Source organism: Rattus norvegicus, chromosome 1 (assembly GCF_021556685.1).
Source record: "Rattus norvegicus strain SHRSP/BbbUtx chromosome 1, alternate assembly SHRSP_T2T, whole genome shotgun sequence".
In the NCBI taxonomy this organism is placed as follows: Eukaryota; Metazoa; Chordata; class Mammalia; order Rodentia; family Muridae; genus Rattus; species Rattus norvegicus.
In genome coordinates this window covers 248,392,499-248,402,870 of record NC_141534.1, presented here as the reverse complement: position 1 = coordinate 248,402,870, position 10,372 = coordinate 248,392,499, and positions in this window count along the sequence as shown.

Here is a 10,372-nt window from a genome sequence, read left to right as displayed (position 1 = left end):
ACAGTGGTGCACATCTGTAAGCCCAGCATTTTGAAGGTGGAGGCAGGAGGACCAACAATTCAAGGTCATACTCAGCTCCATAGTAAGTTGAAATTGGGACCAATCTGAGCTACAGGAGACTGCCCCCCCCCATGCCGTGTGTGTGTGTGTGTGTGTGTGTGTGTGTGTGTGTGTGTGTGTGTGTGTGTTTGTGCGTGTTTGTGCATGTTTGCAGTTTCAAATTTTTAGGCTATAAATTTATAAAACTACCTACCAAGCTCCAAATGACATGGGATTTCTGGGTACATGCCCTCGACCCCAGCTACCAGAAATGTTGAGAATCATGTGTCAGAGGTTAGCCCAGATGATTTGGCAAGACTCTGTCTCAAGGGAAAGTTCAAGGAGATAGAAGTATAGCTCAGTGATAGAGTGCTTGCCCAACATATACAAAGCCCTGAATTTAGTTTCTAGAGCCTTGCCACACACAAACAGGCACAAAAGTCTTCCTTCAGTCATTAAGCACTGATAGGCTGGGTGGATCTCTATATTCAAGTCAACTTTAACTATTGGCTAGTCCGTTGCTGCTCCACAACCTCCTAAACTGTCAAGTCATGGAGAGTATCTCACAGGTGAGTTGACCTTAGCGTGCCCCAGGAAGAAGCTTTTCCCAACCTTGTGCCTTGTCTAAGTATACTGTGCACTCCTTCATGCCCTTCGTGGAGAACAGAAGAGCTAGTGTAATGAGAAGACACTCCACATTAGCAGGTTAAACCGTGAAGCTCTGAGGCTCCCATTTAGGCGGTCCTGGTTCCACGGCTTCTGAAATCTGTGCCAAAGGTTATTTCAACTAGGAAACAAGATGATGCTCTTCACTGGGCACCAAAACCCCGAGGGCCAGGCAGGTAATGCAGAGGAACAAAGGGACTTAGGTGTGACTGGCAGCAAATAGAGCAGGGCCTACCCATCCCAGATGCCACCCACTTAGACTTGTAGGATGTCAGACAATAACTGAGCCTGGAATTCCCCTAGTCTTTTACTTTTTAAAGAGCTTGAAATTCAAACTATGAAATGGTCTAACTTTTACCTGGTGACCATTCATATCTTTGACAGTACAGAATTCTGTAAATGTACCTGTGTGCCTCTCTAAATGGTACAGTGGCTGTCATTTGATTGAGAGCTTACTTTGAGTGCAACAGTGTCCAGCAAGTGTTGTATGTGCTCTGCTCAGTCTTAAAGCAACCTTGGAAAAGAGAAGCCATTTATTTGTTAATTTTTTTAAGAGGTAGAGGAAGGGCTCACCATGCAGACCTGGCTGGCCCCAGGAAATCTTGAGCTCCAGTATCTGGGACTACAAACCATTGTGCCCAGTCCTGTGAGACTGTCAATGGCATTTCACAAAGCAGAAAAACAGACTTAGTTTACGAACTTAGATACACTGGTTAATGTTCTACATGCCGATCAAAGTGACCTCAGGGCTGGAGAGATGACTCATCTGTTAAAGGTTAGGCTCACAACCAAAACATCAAGAGTGGCCTTGGAGGCTCTCATTTTACAAACAGAAACAATTTATGTCTTTACTGGAACAGCTCACAAACAACTTATCAATTTTCAACAAGTTAATATCCAAAGCACTCTAACCAAATCTTAAGCAATAGTGCACTGTCGACACAAGCCGTCAAGACCAGGTTCCAAGGCTGGGTGGCTTCTCGTAGAAATGCACCCTCACAAAAAATTCAGAATTCTAAGATCAAGGTTTTGGTGACTGTTTCTGGTGAGGACTCTATTCCTTTCATGTGTCTGCTTTTTTGCTGTGTCCTCACCTAGTCCTTCTTCAGTCTGTTCAGAATGGAGTCTTCGTATGGACTGAGTCCTGTTAGATCAGAGCCTTTCTTTTTCAGCCTTACTCAGCTTAATTTGATTCCTTAGAATCATGTACCTCCCGTGCTGGTTAGTTCTTTGTCAACTTGACACAGACCTGAGTCAGTTGAGAAGAGGGAAACTCAACTGAGAATTTGTCCTGTAGGCAGCAAGTCTTTAGGGTCGATTTTCTTGATTAATGGTTGATGTGGGATGGCCCAGCCCACTGTGGGCAGTGTCATCCCTAGGCAGGTGGTCATGGATTGCATCGAAAGCAAGCTGAGTGAGCCAAGGCAGTAAGCTGTGATCCTCTATGGTCTCTGCTTCAGTTCCTACCTTGAGTTCCAGCCCTAACTTCCTGTTCTGATGGACTATAAGCTGTAAGAAGAAATAAACCCTTTATTCCCTGAGTTGCCCTTGGTCATGGTGTTTATCAGAGCAATAGAGAACAAACCAGGACACCTCCAAGTGCAATTACACTGAGAGGTACGACTTCAGCATATGAATTTGGAGAGAAATACAAATATCCAGACCTGAGCAGAGAATCAACAGTAAGCTAAACAAAATGAGAATTCCCATAGCATCAGGAAGTATACAGGTGAGCTTGTCAGATAGTTCTCCAGTGTCATTTCAAAAAAGGCATGCAATAACTTTTTTGGTTATTCCCAAGTTTGGGCTAATTTTTCTTAACGAGAACTCTGGGAATCAATCCCAGGCCTCACATATGCTAAGCATGGATTCTACAGCCCAGCTATACTCTGCCTGGAAAGCAAGTCATAATGACTCATCATTTATAACTCAGGAAAGCTGTGTTGGCCACATGATATCAGTTAACATTGAAAATTACTAAAGACACAGACAAAATTGTATCCATTGATTTCCCTTTTTAACTTCTTCCTCCCTCTCCCCCTGCCCCCTCCTTCTCCTTTTCCTCCTCCTCCTCCTCCTTCATTTACAAGACACGGTTTCTCTGTGTAACTCTGGTTATTCAAACTCACTCAGTAGATCAGTTTGGTGTCAGACTCTGGTGGCAGAGTTCTGCTTGCCTCTGCCTCCTGAGTGCTAGGATTATAGATGAGATGTCTTTGTCATTCAGAAAGAGCTGAAACTTGTGAAATTTCAGCTCTTTTTTTCAGTGTGTGTGTGTGTGTGTGTGTGTGTGTGTGTGTGTGTGTGTTTTAAGACAGGGCTTCAGTTTGTAGACCAAGCCGGCCTTGAACTCACAGAGATCTGCTTCCTCTGTCTCCATGTTGCTGGGACTAAAGGCCTGTGTCACCAGGCCCAGTGCAGCTAGTACATTCTTACTATTCCATCGCTGAGGTTTTGTTTGTTTCTGTGCTCAGAGTCATGCCCAGGGCCTTGCTTAAGCCAAGCAAATGCTCCACCACGGATTGGAACTCACAGCCTGGTACCTCCTTGCAGAGTCACTAAGAGTCCTTCACTGTTTCTCCAAAGACTCCACATCCCTTAAGCACGTGCCACTGCCCCAGGCAGTGTGCCAGAGCCTTCTTATTTCTGCCAGTAGCTCTGTGAGCTGGATGCCATCGATCCTATTTTTTAATGTGTTCTTTTTCCCAATGTTTCGATCATGACTCCCCTCTCCCAACTCCTCCCAGATCCTCCCTACCCCACAACTCCCTGCTCTCTCTCCCTCTCCCTCTGCCCCGCCCCTCTAACAGTCTTAAAACCAAAACAACCAACCAAACAAAAAACCAATAAAACAACAACTACAAAATGCCAAAATGAAAATAACAACAAAAAAGTTGGTTTGGTGTTGTGGCCAGCAGCTCCTAAGCATGGAACCTACCCTGAAATACACTTGATATTCCCATTGACAACCCACCAGAGAAAATGGACATTTTCCCTTTGTCAGCAGGTATCAAGTATACGTAGCTTCTTGTTATGGGTGGAACCCAGCTTCTATTTGCCCTTTTCAGTGCCGGAACTCCATCTGGCTTGAACCTGTGTAGGCCCTGCGCATGCTGCCATCGTCTCTGCGAGTTCATATGTGTGTCATTGCAGGATACTTTTCTGATGAAGATTGATCATGGCATCTGATAATTGATTCTTTACGGGATGAATAATTAGTAAAGGCTTTCCCTCATTCTGTGGGCTGCCACTTTTCATGAATAGTAATGTCCTTTGTTAAATAGAAGCTTTTTAGCTTTAGGAGGTCCCATTTATAGATTGCTGGTCTTAGAGTCTGTGCTATTGGAGTCCTGTTTAGAAAGTCTTCTCCTATGCCAATGAGTTCAAAAGTATTCCCCATCTTCTCTTCTATAAGATTCAGGGCGTTTGGTCTTACGTTGAGGCACTTGATCCATAGAGTTGAGTTTTGTGCATAGTGATAAACAGGAATTTATACTGATTCCATTTTAAGGACATGAAAACTGATGTTCACAGCTCATACCTAGTAAACAGGCATGCCAGAAGTCAGACTTCAGATTCCTTACTTCAAAACTGATATGCTTTCTATGGCTTGGCAGTTTGGGGGCTACAAATATTTCACAGGCAGACTGCAAAAGCTATTATCAAAAGCTATTATGAATTAAGCAAAGATGTGTGAGCTCTATTGAAAATAACACAGGGAATCCCTGCCCTCACGCTGGTTGGGGTCTGAGGAGCAGGTTGTCTCTTCATCCTCTGACAGCCCACCACCACGTCTTCAGGAATCTTGACAGCTTTCTGCATGGAAAATGCTTTCACAACTGGTCTAATCCTCAGACGAGAGCTTTAATGCTACACGAACAAATTTACTCCTTAGTGCCAAAGTATGCCGGTTGTGATAGTTTCTCTTTCTATTAATGAACTGTGACTGTAGCCTAAATATGATTATTTAAATTCAAGGTGCACAAGTGCAATTTTTCTTGACTTGAAGAAGATCTGCTTCAAAGAGCAGTAAACTCCAGGGTAGGACAGAGCTTTCAGGATGGGAGCTCAACAATAGATGGCAGAAGAAAGAAGTGGGTGTCACTCAAAGGACCACTGGGCAATTGGCTAAACTTGGTTGTTTCCTCCTCCTCCTCCTCCTCCTCCTCCTCCTCTTCCTCCTCCTCCTCCCCCTCCTCCTCCTCCTCTTCTTCCTCCTCCTCCTCCCCCTCCTCCTCCTCCCCCTCCTCCTCCTCTTCCTCCTCCTCCTCTTCCTCCTCCTCCTCCTCTTCTTCCTCCTCCTCCTCCTCCTCTTCCTCCTCTTCCTCCCCCTCCTCCTCTTCCTCTTCCTCCTCACGCCCCCTTTGGACAGAATCTAAAGTATCATTAGGAAATCAAAGATGGCCTTGAACCTCTGATCCTCCTGCTTCTTCCTCCTAAATGCTGAGATTACAAACATGTACCACTAGGCCTAGTTTTTAGGTAGTGCTGGGAATGGCACTCAATGGTTTATGAAGAACTCAAACTAGGTTAACATTCCACCAATTAAGTTACATTCCCAAACCCTCAGAATGGCTATTGACTCAGTTTTCCTCTACTACATAGCAAGAATATGGCTTAGACAGTCCTGGGAACTTGGGAGTATCCAATGGTTTGCCAGTGCCCTCCATGGAGCAGAAGTGAAGATTTTCCAAGTGGCATATCACTGGGCTGAAGCCAAGCGTGCTTGACCCATGTCCATGCAAGCATGGCCCTTTGAACTATTTTTATTCTTTATTTCACGTCCATGTTGCTATTCCGCAGTCCTGAATAACTCAGGGCTTACCTGAGTATATTTAGTATCTCCCTGGAAGGTTTTATTACTTTATTATTGTTCTCACAGCCTGCTGATGGCACAGAGAGGAATGCCATATTCTGAAAGGGATAGTGTGTTCTTTGCAGGAGGCAAAGAAAGTCACATTTGGCTTTTGATTGTTAAATGTTAAGAATAGGCCCTGTCATCTCTATTTAAACTCAGTGAAATGAGAAATCAATGTTACCCTTCTGAATGAAGGCTCTCTATTGCTTAAGAGGTGTGATTATAAAGGGATAAGTGGAGAGATACAAAACACGCAGGTCACAGGCAGGCCTTAATGCCACCCAACTGCCGGGGAGAACTCTGGTCTCCATGATGCAGCCAGATGCTCAGTTCTTCATCTTCTTAGACATGGGACCTGAGAGAGTCTTCCTGCCTTCCTACTCTTTTTCCCAGAACCTTGCTGCTTACCTGAGGATCTCAGAGGGAAATACTGACAAGACAGCAGCAGCAACAACAACAACAACAACAACACAAAACAACAACAACAACACAAAACAACAACAACAGCAACACAACCCCTGACTTTATTATCCCTCTTCCTTTTACTCTTTCTTCCCTCTGTCAGCCTCAAACAACGTTTCTATTTTTTTTCCAATGTTATGATCTTGATGGCCTCAGCTTTGTCTTCTCTTCCTCTTGGCTGCTCTCAGGGGGCATCCTCACGACTTACTGTTCATTAATCTCTGGAAAAAGGAAAAAATAAAAAAAATGGAAGCTTATAGAGGTCATGAACCCTCAAGTTGAGTCCCAGTGGATAGTAGTAGACCTATGGAAAAAGCCCCCAGAGTAGTGATGCCTGATTCTCCTAACCTGGGTTTCACATGGATGTGTTTGGATGTTACAGTTTTCAAAACACAATGTTTACAAGGTTCCTTTCAACCTTTGAAGAGTTTACTTACAAGAAGCAGCTGGGCTCTAGGCTCAGGACTGTCTTTGGCAGTAGTGGTAGGAGTGGTGGGACAGTAACGGGCTGGGTCTCCGCCACAGTGACCCAGATCACAGCACACCCAGATTAAAGGCAGTTGATATGTACTCTGAGGTAATTCAGGAGCTCAGCTTTTTTGAGTATTGATTCCAGGACATTGAACAACTTGGACACCTTCTTCAAAATCCCTGAATAATTCAAAAAAAATAAGACCAGCAAGATGGTTCAGCAGGTAGTCAACGGCTTCCGAGCCCAATGACCTAAGTTTGGTTCTCAGGTGATAGAGAGACAACCAATTCCCACAACTTGTTCTCTGGCTATAGCACATCATCAGATAACAACTGAAGTCTACAGAAAAGCTTCCCCCATCTTGCTGTAACTGTGCCTCTGATGTATCTACCAGTGCATTTTAACTTGTCTCAACTTGTGAGTTTCTTTGTTCTATAAAACTATAAAACTGCTTCCATATCGGAACATGAAATTTGGGGTGACCTGAATCTGTGTTCCTGGGCCATGGCCACTCAAAACGGTCCCAGGAAAAAACCTAATTCTTATTCTTCTTAAGGTGAGAGCTATGTTTTTTTTTTTATATTGACAGGTTATACTTCTGTTATCTTAACCATTTTATTTTATTTTATTTTATTTTGGTTCTTTTTTTTTTTTTTTTCGGAGCTGGGGACCGAACCCAGGGCCTTGCGCTTCCTAGGTAAGCGCTCTACCACTGAGCTAAATCCCCAGCCCTTATCTTAACCATTTTAAAGTGTACAGTTTGATGGCATTTAGTATATCTAGAAGTTGTGCAATGACATGCTAGTAGTGTGTAGTTCTAGAACATTCTTATCACTTCCACAAGAAATTCTAGGCAGTCACTCACTATTCTTCATCTCCCAGAACTTGGCAACACTAATCTGCTTTTGGTCTTTATGGATTTGCCTGTGCTGGGCAAAGCATATTTAGAACTATGTATCTATTGCATATCATTCAGGACCGGATTGATAACTTAGCATGTTTTCAAAATTAACTTGTATTGTATAAAGTGTCAATATTTTGTTCCATTTTATGAATATTATTCTACACCATGGATATATTACATTTTTGCTTTCCACTCCTCTCTAGATACTTGTGTTATTTGCACAATTCTTGTTACATTTTCTTTATTATTTGTGTGTGTGTGTTGGTGTGTGTGCATATGTGTGTGTGTGTTGGTGTGTGTGTTGGTGTGTGTTCATATATGTGTGTGTGTTGGTGTGTGTGTTCATATATGTGTGTGTGTTGGTGTGTGTGTTCATATATGTGTGTGTGTTGGTGTGTGTGTTCATATATGTGTGTGTGTTGGTGTGTGTGTGTTGGTGTGTGTGTGTGTGTATGTGTGTGTGTTGGTGTGTGTGTGTGTGTTGGTGTGTGTGTGTTGGTGTGTGTTCATATATGTGTGTGTGTTTGTGTGTGTGTTCATATATGTGTGTGTGTTGGTGTGTGTGTTCATATATGTGTGTGTGTTGGTGTGTGTGTGTTGGTGTGTGTGTGTATGTGTGTGTGTTGGTGTGTGTGTATGTGTACACCCATGTCATTAGAGTGAAGGTCAAAGAACAAACCAACAAGTATAGGTTTCTCTTTCCATCATATGAATTCTGGGAAGAGGTACAGTTTGACAGATTTAGTGATAAGTACCTTTACCCACTCAACCATCCCACCAGCCGTGTTTTCATATGTTGACTATTACGAATAGAGTGGCTATTGACAAGTGAGCAAGTTCTGGTGTTTGCTGTTCTGGAAGTCAAGCTTCAAGACCTTGCCCATGCCAGGCATATATTCAACCACTGAACCAATTCCTGTTTGATTATCTATTCTTTTGGCTACAATCCTGGGAATAGAATTGCCAATACACATTGTATCTCTATATTTTTCTTATGTTGAAGAAAAGTGTACATAATTTACTATCTCATAATATTTTTATATAGCAATTAGGAATCACTATTAACTTTGTTCGTGCTGATAATGATGGTGTCACATACATGATGGTCCTTACATCTTATTGAGAGATCTGTTTAATTGCTAAAATAATATAATAAATAAAATGGTTGAGAAGTCAGTGAAGTTAGTAACTTTCTTCACAGAATTTTCACTTATGTTTCACCAGCTAAGCAGGCAGCAATCTTGTCTTTACTCCATAGGAAATAGAGAATCCTTGTAACTGCCTCCGGGAAAATAACTCCACTGCCTTTGAAGTACCAGTCATGTTGGCATACACAACTTCTGTGTAACACACATTGGCAATTGTATGCACTTGTTCACTCAGCCCTGCTTCTCATCATCCAGGCAGCAGCAGACCAGCCAATCATTTTCCTCCAGGAGCTACCGGATGGTCTCCTTGTTGACTTTGACCTTGCCTTCTAGCTAGGTATGAAGGTTCCCAACAGGCTTTGGATCAGCCCAGAGACATTGGCCACTTTGTACAGCTGACTATATTTTGCCATTTGACTGTGGAAGATATTTTATTTTTGCCTGAAGGAAGTTTTAAGAGGAAAGTTATCTTAGAATGAAGAGAGATGGCCTTTGGGACCAGAGCTTCCTGATCAAATTCCAGCTTTTATGCCAGCAGCCTGTTGACCTTGTTAGCCTGTCTACTACCCAGTGATAAAAGACTAAGGACCATCCAGAGGGCTCAGTAGATGAAACCACAACGTGCTCAAGCCTAATGACTAGAATTTGATCCTGGGGATTCATGAACAAGCCCTATGTAGTAGCACACATCTGTAACCCCAGCCCTGCTAACCTGAGATGAGAGGTACAGATGAGAAAATAATCAGGAAGCTTATGGGCCAGCTAGCACGGAGTATGAAGAGAACCTGTCCTAGCATGGAGACAGGCAAGAACCAACATCTTCACGTAAGTCCACACTCATATGTACCCCCCCCCACACACACACACACAAACAAGTAATTTTAACAAGTTTAATACCTTGGTAACCACAACCTTACTAGGAAGCATAGATAATATAATATATAATATATTAGTTATTAATATATTATATATTACTGTATACCACACTCACAAATGGAAAGGAGTTTCTCTGGATTTCTGATAATAGATAGATAGATAGATAGATAGATAGATAGATAGATAGATAGATAGATAGGCTAGACAAACAAGCTGAGGATTAGATCCAAACACGTATGAATGTTTGTATATGTGTGTTTGCTGGTGTGTTTGTGTATATCCATGCATGTATAGTGATACCTCCGATCAAACCCAGCACCTCATACCTGCCAGGCATGTGCTCCATCACTGAGCTATATCCTCAGCCCGTTTTCCATGCATTCTATGGAAATCATGCTTTATTATTGGATCCTACTCTCAAAGTAAAAGTGTTGCAAATGAGACGGAGAAGAAAAGAGTTAAAGGTATTCTCTTGTAGCCCCAGCTAGCCTGAAACCAAAGCCGACTTTAAACTCCGATCCTCCCTCCTCTAACCTCCCCAGTGCTGGGGTTATAGGTTCAGGTCATCATGTCTCAATAGTTAGTACGGTGAACTCAGGGCTTTGTATATGTGAGGTAAGCGCTCTCCCAACTAAACTACATCCCTAGACTTAATGATGCCTATGGTTGAGTCTTGCCATTCCTCATCTCCCATCTGCTTATTAAATTAGGCCTTGCTCGGCTTTGGCTCTCTCAACACTTATCTTCCAGAATTCCCAGGGGAGTCTGGTCTTCACATATACAGCACTGTATATGCCATTTCTCTCTGAGTTGCCATGTCCAGTCCCCACTACATTCTGGCCATCCCTAGAGAGTCTACTGGTAGTCTCTAAGGGCAGAATGGAAGGGCTATGTGTGAAAAAGGCCAGCCCCCTCTCTGTTCAGTACTCGTCTGTCCCTGAAGCACA